Source organism: Callorhinchus milii, unplaced genomic scaffold, assembly GCF_018977255.1.
Source record: "Callorhinchus milii isolate IMCB2004 unplaced genomic scaffold, IMCB_Cmil_1.0 Scaffold13, whole genome shotgun sequence".
Lineage (NCBI taxonomy): Eukaryota > Metazoa > Chordata > Chondrichthyes > Chimaeriformes > Callorhinchidae > Callorhinchus > Callorhinchus milii.
The window spans coordinates 14239632-14251738 of NW_024704754.1; positions in this window are offsets into that span (position 1 = coordinate 14239632).

Consider the following 12107-nt stretch of genomic DNA (forward strand, 5'->3'; position numbering starts at 1 on the left):
TGGGACAGCTTCCTGCGCGTCCCTCGCACCCTCCGCTATTATCGAAGGTCACACTTTCAGCCACTATGCCCCAAAACCCTGGAACGGTCTCCCTCAATACTTCCGCCTTGCCCCCTTCTCTTCCCTCTTTTGAGTCCCACCTGAAGACTTTCCTCCCGACCGTGCTTATGGCCACCTCCCCACTCCTCCCGTTCGGAGTCAGGCTCTGCCACTGTTAAGCGCTCTGACACGCTGGCCTGCATGGAGGGCGCTATATATAGGTGCAAGTTGTTGTTGTTATTTGTATAGTGCCTTTCACATCGGGAGGATGTCCCAAGGCACTGGACAGTCAGTAATATTCTTAAGGCTGTAAAACCATTTTAATGACTAGGCAGAACTGAGGAAAGTTCTTAAATTAATCATAGTTTGGAAATAGTTTTTTTAGGGAAGTGCAGAAAAGCTGCTTCAAAATTAAGACTGAATTTAAGAATTTTTTACAATTACTTGTGATCTTAAATGTTAAGACAAAATAGTCTTGCAGACATCAGACCGAAGACATGGGACTCTTTAAGGTGTTTATTAATGCACAAATCTGTTCAGAACTATTATAAAATTTACCGCACAAACTGTTTCCTCTAGTTGCCTATATAACACAGAAGAACGGAAAAACCAAAATGAATTTGTTCAAAATAAAACTGCAGAAATCTTATGGCTTTTTCACCTGTGTGGAGCAGGCAAATTGCCAGAGCAAGTACATTTGAGAATTCTTTGGAACTTGAATTCAGGCTTTTATTGGTAGACATCAATCAATCCTCCCTGTTTTATTCATTCAGGGCGAAGTATTATGGCCAGTGTTAGTTTTAAACCAAAAGAAAAACACTGAACAAGAAACACGTTAATCGTACATCTTTTATAAGATTTGATAGTTAAAATGGGTTCTTAGGGAGAACCTCTGTCTTTAATGAAATAGAGAGAAAAAGATATCACAGCTCAGACAATAAATAATCTCCAGCATGGCTGAACCTGCCTCAATGGACCATGGTTTCCTCTTTTGTGGCAGATCTTTTATTTCGCCTCAACAACTCCTAATTCTCCAGGCAGTCTAAGTCTGACCAAGGTTTAAGTGTTCCTCCTATATCTTGGAGTCTCCTCCAGCACCTCGTTCACACTCCTGAGCAGGATGCAACACAACATTTATCATCTGGGAGGTGATCTTTCACTTCTGCCCCCCCCAACCCCGCATTACATCCTCTTGTTTTTCTCTAATTCGATCCGTGCCAGCAAATCCCACAAATGACAACAAGATTAATGATCACCTGGTTGAGGGAGGAATTTGTTTTTTTTTGGTTCACTTTGGTTGAGGGAGAAATTTTGGCCACGACACCTGGAGAAACTCCTGGCTCTTCTTTCAAAATAGCTGCTGTGTAACTTTTTGACATCCGCAGAAACCACCAGAATTCATTTAAACATCTGATCCGAGAGTGGGTACCTCTTGCAGCGGAGCCCTACCTGCTTTCCATGCCTTTAATTAGCTGAGCCGACACTCTAGTTTGAAAAGCGAATGTTTACAATCTGAAAAGCGATGCACCTGATTAAACTACTCCTCTCTTTCTTCATTCCTAATTTATTCTTTCCCTTTATAAACACGCCAGATCCCATGTGCTTTCCCTTCTCAGTGTGACTGCCTATTAATGTAAATCGAAGGTTTCTTCTCCTCTCGGCCTGTTTTTGAAAGGCTTTCCCTTTCGTGGTTTCTTTCTAACCACAGCTGATCTGATCCGAGTAAGTTTTTGCTTTGCATTTCCTTCCTTGGCCTCCCCAGCTTTTCCTCAATTGGTCTGTGGTTGTCGGATTAGCAGATTTTCTGTTCTTCGGGAATCAAAGGTAGTCCTTTCTACTTTAGGAATTTTCCATTTCCCAGGGCTCCAGCTCAGTTCACATTAGTGTCATTCCCATAATACTTACCTTTCGCTATACGCTCAGTTCTCTGCTACTATGGTGCCTATTGAGTCGATTTTTGTGGTTGCATCTTTTTTATATCCCTCATCAATTCTTTCCCCTCATCTCCGAGGCCTGGAATTCTATCTCTTCTAAGCCTATTAGACCATTGCCTTCAATTGACTCCATGGCCTTGTCCTGCTTTACCTCTGCAATCTTTCTCCCCCCCCCCCCCCACTGTTCTGTCTCCTCTTGACTTTGAGTCAGAGGTTGTGGGTTCAAGTCCCTTGTAGGGATTTAGAACTTTTATAGTCCATGCCAGGGTGGTCCAATTTTTTGGCTGCTGACGACCGGATTCCTTATTTGAGAAACGTTCGTGGCCACAAAAGCAACATTTTTGTGTTTCCCTTCCAGAAATACATCAACATTTACACAGTACCTGTTTCATATTGGAAGGACATCGCAAAGTGCTGGCTGGGCACCTGAGCTGGGAGTGGGAGCCAAGGGAAGTGGGATGGGGAGGGGAAAAGATGACCAAAAGCGTGGTCAAAGAGTTAGGTCTTCACGTACCTTGAAAAAGGGGAGGGAGGGAGCGAGTCTGAGAGATTCCTGGAATGGAGCTCCAGAGAGCAGTGGCAAAATGGCGATGGTGAGGAGACATAAAGCAAGATGGTGTTTCTTTCTCTCCCCCTCTCCCTCATGCTCTCTCTTCCCCTCTGTGTCAATCACACTCTCTTAATCACTCTCTCTTCCCCACCTCTCTCTCAATCACTCTCTCCCCTCTTTCACACTGTCTCACTCTCACTCTTACTCACATACTCTCAATCCCCTCCTGTCGCTCTCTCTCTCTCAATCACTCTCTCTCTCCCCCTCTCTTTCTCTCAATCAGCCTCTCAATCAGGCTTTGGTTGTGAAAACGCTGCTCTCCCGGTTACGTAAAACACTGCAGCAGCGGCTGGCATTATTTCCACTCTCCGCGCTGCATCCTCCTAGCGACTTGCTCCCGCGCTGCCTCAGGTGGGAGGGAGCTGGAGGTCCGAAGTTGGAAATGGTCTCGGGATGGATTAAATCATCCACGGGGCCAGATGGATCTGTGGGCCATCTGTTGGAACACGCTGGTTTAAGCTAGCACTCTGCAGTGCTGGGTTCTGGTGTGTTGTTAGAGGTTCTGTTCTTTGGAAGTGACATTAAACTGATGCCTTGTCTGCATTTTAAAGATTTTGTGCCTTACTCGAAAACAGAAGGGAGTTTCTCCCACTGTCCTGTGTCAACAATCCCCCAAAACAAAATTGGTCATTCACTTCATGGCTGTTTGTGGAACATTGTTGTGTGCAAATTAGCTACAGCGTTTGCTTACAAAATTCATAGTCACTTTCAGTCTGATGGCGGAAACTATGTTCTAATATGACCTCAGTCAACTAATAACCAATTCAATCCATCAACCTGGTATTACCAACTGTTTTCTAATAAGATTTTCACTCAGATTAGTACATGACCAAACATACCCTTTGAGACATCCTTGTGAAGTGAAAGGTGTTATACCAAATATAAGGACTATTATAATTGTGGTTCCAGCTCTGGACAGCAAGAGGGGGAAAAAAACCCAGGAAAAAACAGTTGCAGTACCTTGATTTCATGGACCCAACTAATACAGGACTGAGCTGGTTTCACTTCTGAATACAGGAGAATGTAACGCAATGTGCTCTACATTTAGAGTAGCTTTGGTAATTTACTAAATTGAGTGAAGAGAGTCTATCAGAAAACATTTGGTAATATCAGGTTGAAATGACTATCAAGTGACGGAAGTCAGATTAGACCTTCAGACAGAAAGATTGTTGCTTTGTAACGACTGATACATATACCTGTATAGAGAAAGTATCAGAGAGACCATCACCTGCCCCTGTGGAGGTTAAGGTGAGCGCAGTACCAGGCAATTCCTAACCAGGCACGCCTTTCATCAGTGTGGGTAATGTGTACGGTGGGACCTCTGCCAGCCTGCACTTCAGATGTTTTGAATTTCTTGTGCAAAGTTATCAGTTTGTTAACTCTCATCAGACAGAAAACTTGGGGCTGACCCAAATACTTACCTGCGCCGCAGAATGTTACTGCCGCCCTGGTGTATTTATTTATCACAGGATCATTAAGCAAAATAAAAGGAACATCACTGTTGGGGGGAAAAGGTGAGAGAGAAACACAACAGCAACAACAACAACTTGCATTTATATAGCTCCCTTCCCACGGGGTAGAGTCCCAGAGCGCTTAAATGTACAGCAATGTACAAGGCGGAAGGAAAAGCATTTAATGTAATTCTATTCTCCCCTATGGGAATAGACTGAGATGATGTTATATAATAATAGTAATAATAATAATAATCCTTGTGTTTGATATAACGCCTTATCACGCCTTTGAGATATCTCAAAGCGCTTCACAGAATATACTGTAAATCTTCCTAAAAAGATTTATTTCCAGATTTGATGGTCCAGGATGGGGAGACTTTTTTTTGTTGGCCTCCTGAATGGAAATCGCTCATCCTGTTTCCAGCAGATACTGATGTCCAGATAGTTTTCAGGAGCCCTGCTCTGGTGTCTGAGTACTCCTGGACTGAAGCACATCAAAAGATCAGAACTAATTGGGTTAGGAACACCGATTCTGGGTTACTTCCATCCTATTCATTCTTGTGGAATGTCTGAAAGCTCTCCCCCAATCTTTCACTCCCCTCTACTGTCCTTTGCATGAGGCTCTAAACTATATGGAACAGGCAGCAATCCCATCTTTTCTGTTCTTGAATTAATTATTGTGCAATCACTGAAATCAACTAACTCATCACGGAGCATGAGTTTTATATATTAATAATAATAATCCTTGCATTTGATAGAGTGCCTTATCAAGACGTTGAGACATCTCAAAGCACTTCACAGAATATACTGTAACGTGTGTTTTTGTGGGCGAAACGTGACAGCCTATTGCGCACAGAATATAATCACAAACTCTACATCAAGGTGACACAAACTCAAGATGAGAATAAAGTGGTCTAACTTTAAGCAATCTAACTGTCTGGGAAGACATCTTGAAAGTGAAAATGAGCAACAACAACTTATATTTATATAGTATCTATCATTGTAAAAGAAATGTCTCAAAGTGCTTTGCAGAATGAAATGAATTAAACATGAAGTGGATTTTGTTACAGAGACACTTTGATGGGTTTAATTGGTGCCCTCTGATCCCTTGTGTAATATAATAATAATATAATAATATCAAAGTCTTGTTTTTAACATTGCATGTAATCGCTTATAATGAACTGAGTGTGTGTGACCAGTTATGAAAAAAAACAATGGATTGTTTATATAAAAATGTCTGGCCATACGTTACCATCGAACTAGCTGCCAACATTTTGTCAGGCTACGCAACCTGCTCTGTGTGCTGGTAACAAAGCTCTGCTTAGCCAGAATGTCACTTGGCAGCATACAAGCCTAAGTTAAGACCCCAGCAGACATTGTATCACATTATAATTGTTTGATATGAAAGTGTTTTAGACATGTCACTTATAGCAGCGGTCAGTGTGGAACTGATCAGCTGTCTGATCCCAGCTGCTTGTTTTTAAGACTAGATTGATATTTTGGACGAATATTTTGGACAGTTCTTCTTTGTATTGGAAGAAATAAAATTGTTTGCAGAGAGAGCAGAGGCTTGCGGGTACAAAGCCACGCTCTTGAGTTTGCTAGATTTACTGTGAATACCAAAGAATGCATCATTTATCAGCTCACCATATGGAAAAGTATTCATCTGTGCCTCCCCAGTGCCGCTTGGACTTTGTTGTCAAGGATAAATTATCCAACATATTGTGAATGAAAGTGAAATCCAACTATTCAGTGAATACAATTATCAGATTTCAAAGACAATACACAAGAAACAGGTTCCCATTTATACAGAAAACACAGTTAGGTTTAAATACTGTTATTGCGAATGCTGTTTTTATAACTAAAATTTCTTCAAATGCTTCTCCTGGCTGGCACGCAGGTTCAGGTACAAGTCTGAAGCAAGTTAGCTTCCCCAGGGGAGGTCCGCTCGATGTGAACAATTCAGAACCAATTGGCCTTTATCAAGCTGGGCTGCAGGGGAATGCAGGTGTTAAAGATTTAAGTACTGTAAGGAGTTTATGGAGGTGGGATCAGTTTCGTAGGCTAATGTGTGGTGGGGTTTCAAACTGTTAACAACAGAATCAACAGAAAAGGCATTTCAAGCTTTTGGATTTAATTTCTAATGGGGTATTTAGCTAAATGCTCATACCACTGAGACCCTCTTACTGCTTAGGGGGCTCTCTGTTATTTACATAATTACTATAATTGGGATATCCAAAAATAATCCTATTCCAGTTTTGTACGTGTGTGTGTGCGTGTACGTATATGTGGAGGGAGTTTTTTTTAATCCAGTGTACATGGTCAAATACTAAGAGAGAGTAAACCAACATCACTCATGTAGGTAGAAAGCAAAGTTCCATGGAGAATGCACAGTTTATTCTACAATGAGAAAGTTCTTAAGTAACTAAGTCAGGTCTCTTCCTCTTCAATGGAATGACCTAGTGATCCCACGATACCTCATTGCATATTCAATAGCTACCATATGTAAACATGTAAATGGAAATCATAGGGACCACACACACCATGATGCCTCAGGGAAGAAAGATACTGGGAAACTACGGTGTAACTCAAATACATCTCAACATATACATGTGAGTAAACACTTGTGGGACAAATGCCAGTCTAAACATGTTGAGATAGAGTACACCTGGACCAAGGAAAGCACAAAACTGTGCAGTCTATCTTTTTTTGGGATCAGCCAGGTGTCTGATACACACGGAAATCCTTCACCAAGCTTAAGAGTATTCAAACCAGCCTGAAAGTTCCACATACGTATAGAAATTTCATTTGGTCTGGATAGGAAGGTTCATTCTTTCCATGGAGGGTGAACCCTGCTTAACTTACCCCAGAAAGTAATAGCTGAAGCTGGACAAGACTTGTTGACCCCGTGGTGTTCATTGGGTGTCAGTCTAGTTCAGTTCGTACTGCTCTTACCTCTGAGTCAGAAGGATTCCAGCCTCACATCCGGTCTACAGGTGGATGTTAAAGATCTCATGGCACTATTCAAAAAGAATATTCAAAAAGAGGAGGCAGTTTCTGCTGGTGTTCTGACAGATCCCCAGATTAAATTGGTCAATCACTTCATTGCTGTTTGCAGGACATTGGTTTGTGCAGAATTGGCTGAACTACATTTTTGTGGTAAAATCCTGTGAGGTGCTTTGAGACATTTCATCGATGTGGTAAGGCACTATATCAACTAAAGAATTATCATTAGGGCTGCAGATTTGGCATGGAATTTATTGTCAAAAATTGCAGAACAGTCACGGTCAATTTAGTGAAGGTCATGAGTTTTTAAGGGGCAAAGGTTGTGAGAAGTCACAGGTCTGAAAATTCAACTATACCTCTTCAAATTTAACACTGCATATGTAAATCCCTCCTCATTAGTCCAGAGATGCAGGACTAGGGGCTTCCGGCAGCATCCACTGGCTTGAAGTCCTGCGTTGTCATAACCTCCGACCCTCCTCGCCAAATCCTTCTTCCCTTCATTAAAATCTCAGTCACAAAGCAAAGTAACGGACAACCAGAAAGATCACGCGACATTACTCGCGCGAGGGGCTCTGTCCAAATGCAAGTTGTTGTTGTTTTCAAATCACACCTCAAGACTTTCCTCTGCAACCGTGCCTACAGTCATCTACCCTTGCTCCCCAGCTCAGAAGCAATCTCTGTTCAACGCTCCACGTCGCTATCCCGACAGGAAGGGCACTCTATAAATGCAAGCGGTTGTTATTGAAGAGTTCACTGGCCCTCTTTCTCAGGTATGTGCAAGCAGTGCTAATATCTTACCAATGTTCTGCTCTGGGTTTCATTACAAGGCTCTCGCTCTTGTGTTTGGTACCAGTAAGAGACATTCCGAAGTTATTGGCAGGTTGGCATCCCAACAATGTCTGAGCACAACTGGCTTGATGGTCAGGGCTACTCTTGGGACAAGCTGATCATGCCGTTCCCCTTCATCGACTAGAACGGGTCCAGAATCACCAGCAACAGTGACAGGTTATCTACCAGAGGAATAGACTTTTGAACTGAAGACGCCTTATCTAACAGTGGCAGATTATATTTGCTTTGGTTACCTTCCCCATCAAAAGACGTCAACAAAAAACCCCTTGGATTGCTGCTGAAATCTGGATTTGTAGGCATAAAACATAATCAAGAGGGAAAACAACACCAAATTACATTTGGATAGCGCCTTTCGCATCAGGAGGCCGTCCCAATGCATTGGACAGTCAGGGATTTAGACCCGAGCTGGTGATTAGAATCAGGAGGGGTGGAGGACGGGGAGGGTAGGGGTAGGAGGATGATCGAAGGCACGGTCGAAGAGGAGCGTCTTGAAACGGGTCTTGAAGGAGGCAAGGGAGGAGGCGAGGCAGAGGGACTGTAGGATGGAGTTCCAGATAAAGCAGGGGGAAATGCAGGCACTTCTGTTATTTGCCGGACTTTTATCTCTGTTTGTTTGAAGGAAAAGGAAATTGGGAGTCCCTTACTATGGCAAAGAGTCAACAGATGACACACTCCATAGACTCACACAACCACCAGCTCGAATTATTACAGAAAAGCAAGATTTCCCACACGGCCCCAGGGAGCTGCCCGTTCCTGACACAAAGGCCCTGATTGTTTCTGGTTTCTCTTTCAGTCTCTCCCAGGATGCCTTCCGTGGCAACACATTTCCTGTGGACCTGCTGTACAGGGTTCCAGGAGCCCGGAGTGCTAATTCATTCCTGAACAGGACTTGAAAGAGCAAGGATTCGTGTTTCCATTATGAAACTGAGTCTATTGAAGAGGGCAAATGCTGTAAATGCTAACTGACTGAAAAGGAGCAAGTCCTTTCCGAGCATCGAGAATAATCATTAATTTGTGTACTTTTTGACTGAAACATAAGCATATTCTCATGAACCCATTTCTTCTGTGTCAGGAGGACATCTCAACAACAACTTGCATTTATATAACATCAATGATGTTTTGGATGGAGATGTCACTGAAAGGGACAGATTTGGTGTATCTGTTTCAGGTTTCTCTGACCGGATTTGGCAATTCTATTTGCGGAAGATAATGGGATGCCGGTGGACGATATTGTACTCACTTGGAGACCTTTTGCACCGCACTCATCATTTTGAACACTGGGCCACCCATTGGGACATGATAGTAGGAACCTCCAAGTGTGGAATCTGCACTGTTCAAGAGAAGACATTTAGGTGACCCATTCTCGCCCGACTCCATTGGCTCCCTATCCTTCAGAATATCCAGTTCAAAATCCTGGTCCTCACCTACAAAGCCCTCAATAGTCTAACCCCACCCTATCTCTGTGACCTCCTAAGTCCCTACCAACCCGCCCTCTCCCTCCTCTCAGCCGGCTCTGGCCTGCTCCACGTCCCCCAACTCACCTGCCCCACCATTGGTGGGAGAGCCTTCAGCCACTCTGCCCCCAACCTCTGGACCTCCATCCCCCAATCATTCCGCCTCGCCCCCTCCTTAACCTCCTTCAAGTCCCGCCTCAAAACCCTCCTCTTTGACCATGCTATTGGTCACCCCCCTTCCCCTCCTCTCCCTTCTCCCCCTGACTCCAGCTCGGTTCTGAAATGCTGTACACTGTCCAACACCTTGGGATGTCCTCCCGACATGAAAGGCGCTATATAAATGTAATCTTGTTGTGTTGTTGTTGTATTGATTGGAGGATACAAGCGGCATCACTCTCAATTCTTATCTTATTCTTATCAATCCCTGGGTTTGTGATGGGCACCACCAACAATAACAACAACCTGCATCTAATATATGCGTAACTAGGCCAGCAGGATCCATCCCTCCAGGGAATGAGTTTGCATTCCTTCCTAGGCGTCCTTTAGCTCAGTGGCTAGAGCACTTGCCTGTCAAGCGAAAGACCTGGGTTCAATTCCCGGCAGGGTGAAAAGTTGGGCAAGTTTCCTGACTCCACACGCCTCTGTTTACCTGGCAGTAAATAGGAACTCATTTGTTAGTCGATTGGTGGATCACTTTTCCGGGGGTAATAATTCCTTCAAAAAAAATAATAAATTGGTCACTTCAATTCATGACTCTTTGTAGGACAATGCTGTGCACAATTGGCTGCTGTGTTTCGCCCACAAAATACACAGTCACTACACTTTACAGTACATTCTGTGAAGAGCTTTGAGATGTCCCAAAGACGTGATAAGGCACTATATCAAATGCAATGATTATTATTATTAATAAACATCTCTGGAATTTCCATGTATAGCTGGGATTAATGGAACTCTGTTTGATTTGGATACGCTTAAGTATGGTGATGGGTTTCCGCCGGGCTGAGGGAAAAATATTTGCCCAGTGTATCGTACAGAAAACTGACCATGAATCACAGTCATCATATAGAACTATATGGGTGTCAGCCTGGCTTCGTTAATAGTACTCTCGCTTCTGAGACAGAAGGTTATGGGTGCAAGACCCACGTTGGGATTTTGAACTCACAATCACAAAGTTGGATGACACTCCAATACAGGGAGCACTACACTGTTGGAGGCATCGCCCCCTGCCTTGCCTCCTTCAAGACCCATCTCAAGACTCTCCTCTTTGACCGTGCCTTTGATCATCCTCCTTCCCCCCCTGACCTCCACCCTCCCCGATCCCGACCCCCAGTTCAAGTCTGAAACACTGACTATCCAGCACCTTGGGATGTCCTCCTGACGTAAAAGGTGCTGTACAAATGTAATTTTGTTGCTGTTGTTATCTTTCGGATAACATGTTAAAGTCCCATCTCCCTGTTCAGATGGACATCCCATGGCAATACTCAAAAAAGAGTTTCTTCCAGTATCTTGACCAACAATCCCCCTGACAAAATTAATCATTCACTTTATAGCTGTTTTGGGGAAATTGTTGTGCTCAAAGTGGAGGAATAAGGAAGGCACAGTGGGATTGAATTGATCTCCTTGCTCTGTGAGCCAGTGTGGACTCAATGACTTCCTTCTGCATTGTAGATTTTTGTTTCTATCCCTCTTTCTCTTCATTCCTGTTTCTCCTGCTCTATAATTTCATTTCTGTAAAACACCCTTTACCTTCTGAGTCCTGGAAGATTTTTTTTTAGCCTTTGAAATATGCACGTCATTTCATTTATGTAACAGCTGCAGAAATAATTTTCTCTACATTTTTGTTCTTTGATATTTTCCTCCTCTCTTTAGGTCTCTACTACTCTCCCTCATGTGCTATTCCCAGACTGAGTGGGAGAGCACACCAGCCTCTGTCTATGCTCTTTAGTAACCGCCACAGGAGAGGAACATAAGGCGAGCTTGAAATGTTTTTTTCTCCTTCCCTTGGCCGGAAGAGATTGGAAATTAACCGTGAGGCAATTCTCAGGGCATATCCAAGTTTGTGTCTCTCCCACTATTCTGGCACTTCTGCTTTGTGCTTCTGCAAAGCCAAATTAGAATAAGAAAATGCAACTTAACCAAAGACATTTCTTTAATAGACCTGTTCCCTTGTATCAGGCTGCCTTGGCATATGATTGTTCTTATGTCATCGGCCACCCTCCTTCCCCTCCCCTCCCCTTTCCCCCCCCGACCCCAACTCAAGTCTGAAATGCTGTACTCTGTCCAGCGCTTTTGGACGTCCTCCTGACGTGAAAGGCGCTATACAAATGTAATCTTGTTGTTGTTGTTCTGGGTTTACTTTCTCAATCATATTTAAGCGATTTATATACCGCTGGATGAAAGGCTTCCACCTTCTGATGTGTTTTATTTCAAAATTGAGGTGTACTAGTTTATTTAGCCTTTCGTCATAATTGATTCCTGTAAGATTGAGGTTTGTGTTGGTGTCAGCCCAGGTTACTCTCTTGTCTCTGAGTCAGAAGGTTGTGTCCGAACTTTGAGATTGTATTGTGGAGTCCTGCAGCTCAGTGGTTAGAGCACTCGCCTTGCAGGTTCAATTCCAGGCAGGGCGAAATCTTGGGCAAATTTCCTTACTCCACACATCTAATAATAATCCTTCCAAAAGCAAAAATCAATAATAAATTGGTCATTTTCAATCCACGACTGTTTGTGGGACGCTTCTGTGCGCAATTGGCTGCCGCATTTCGCC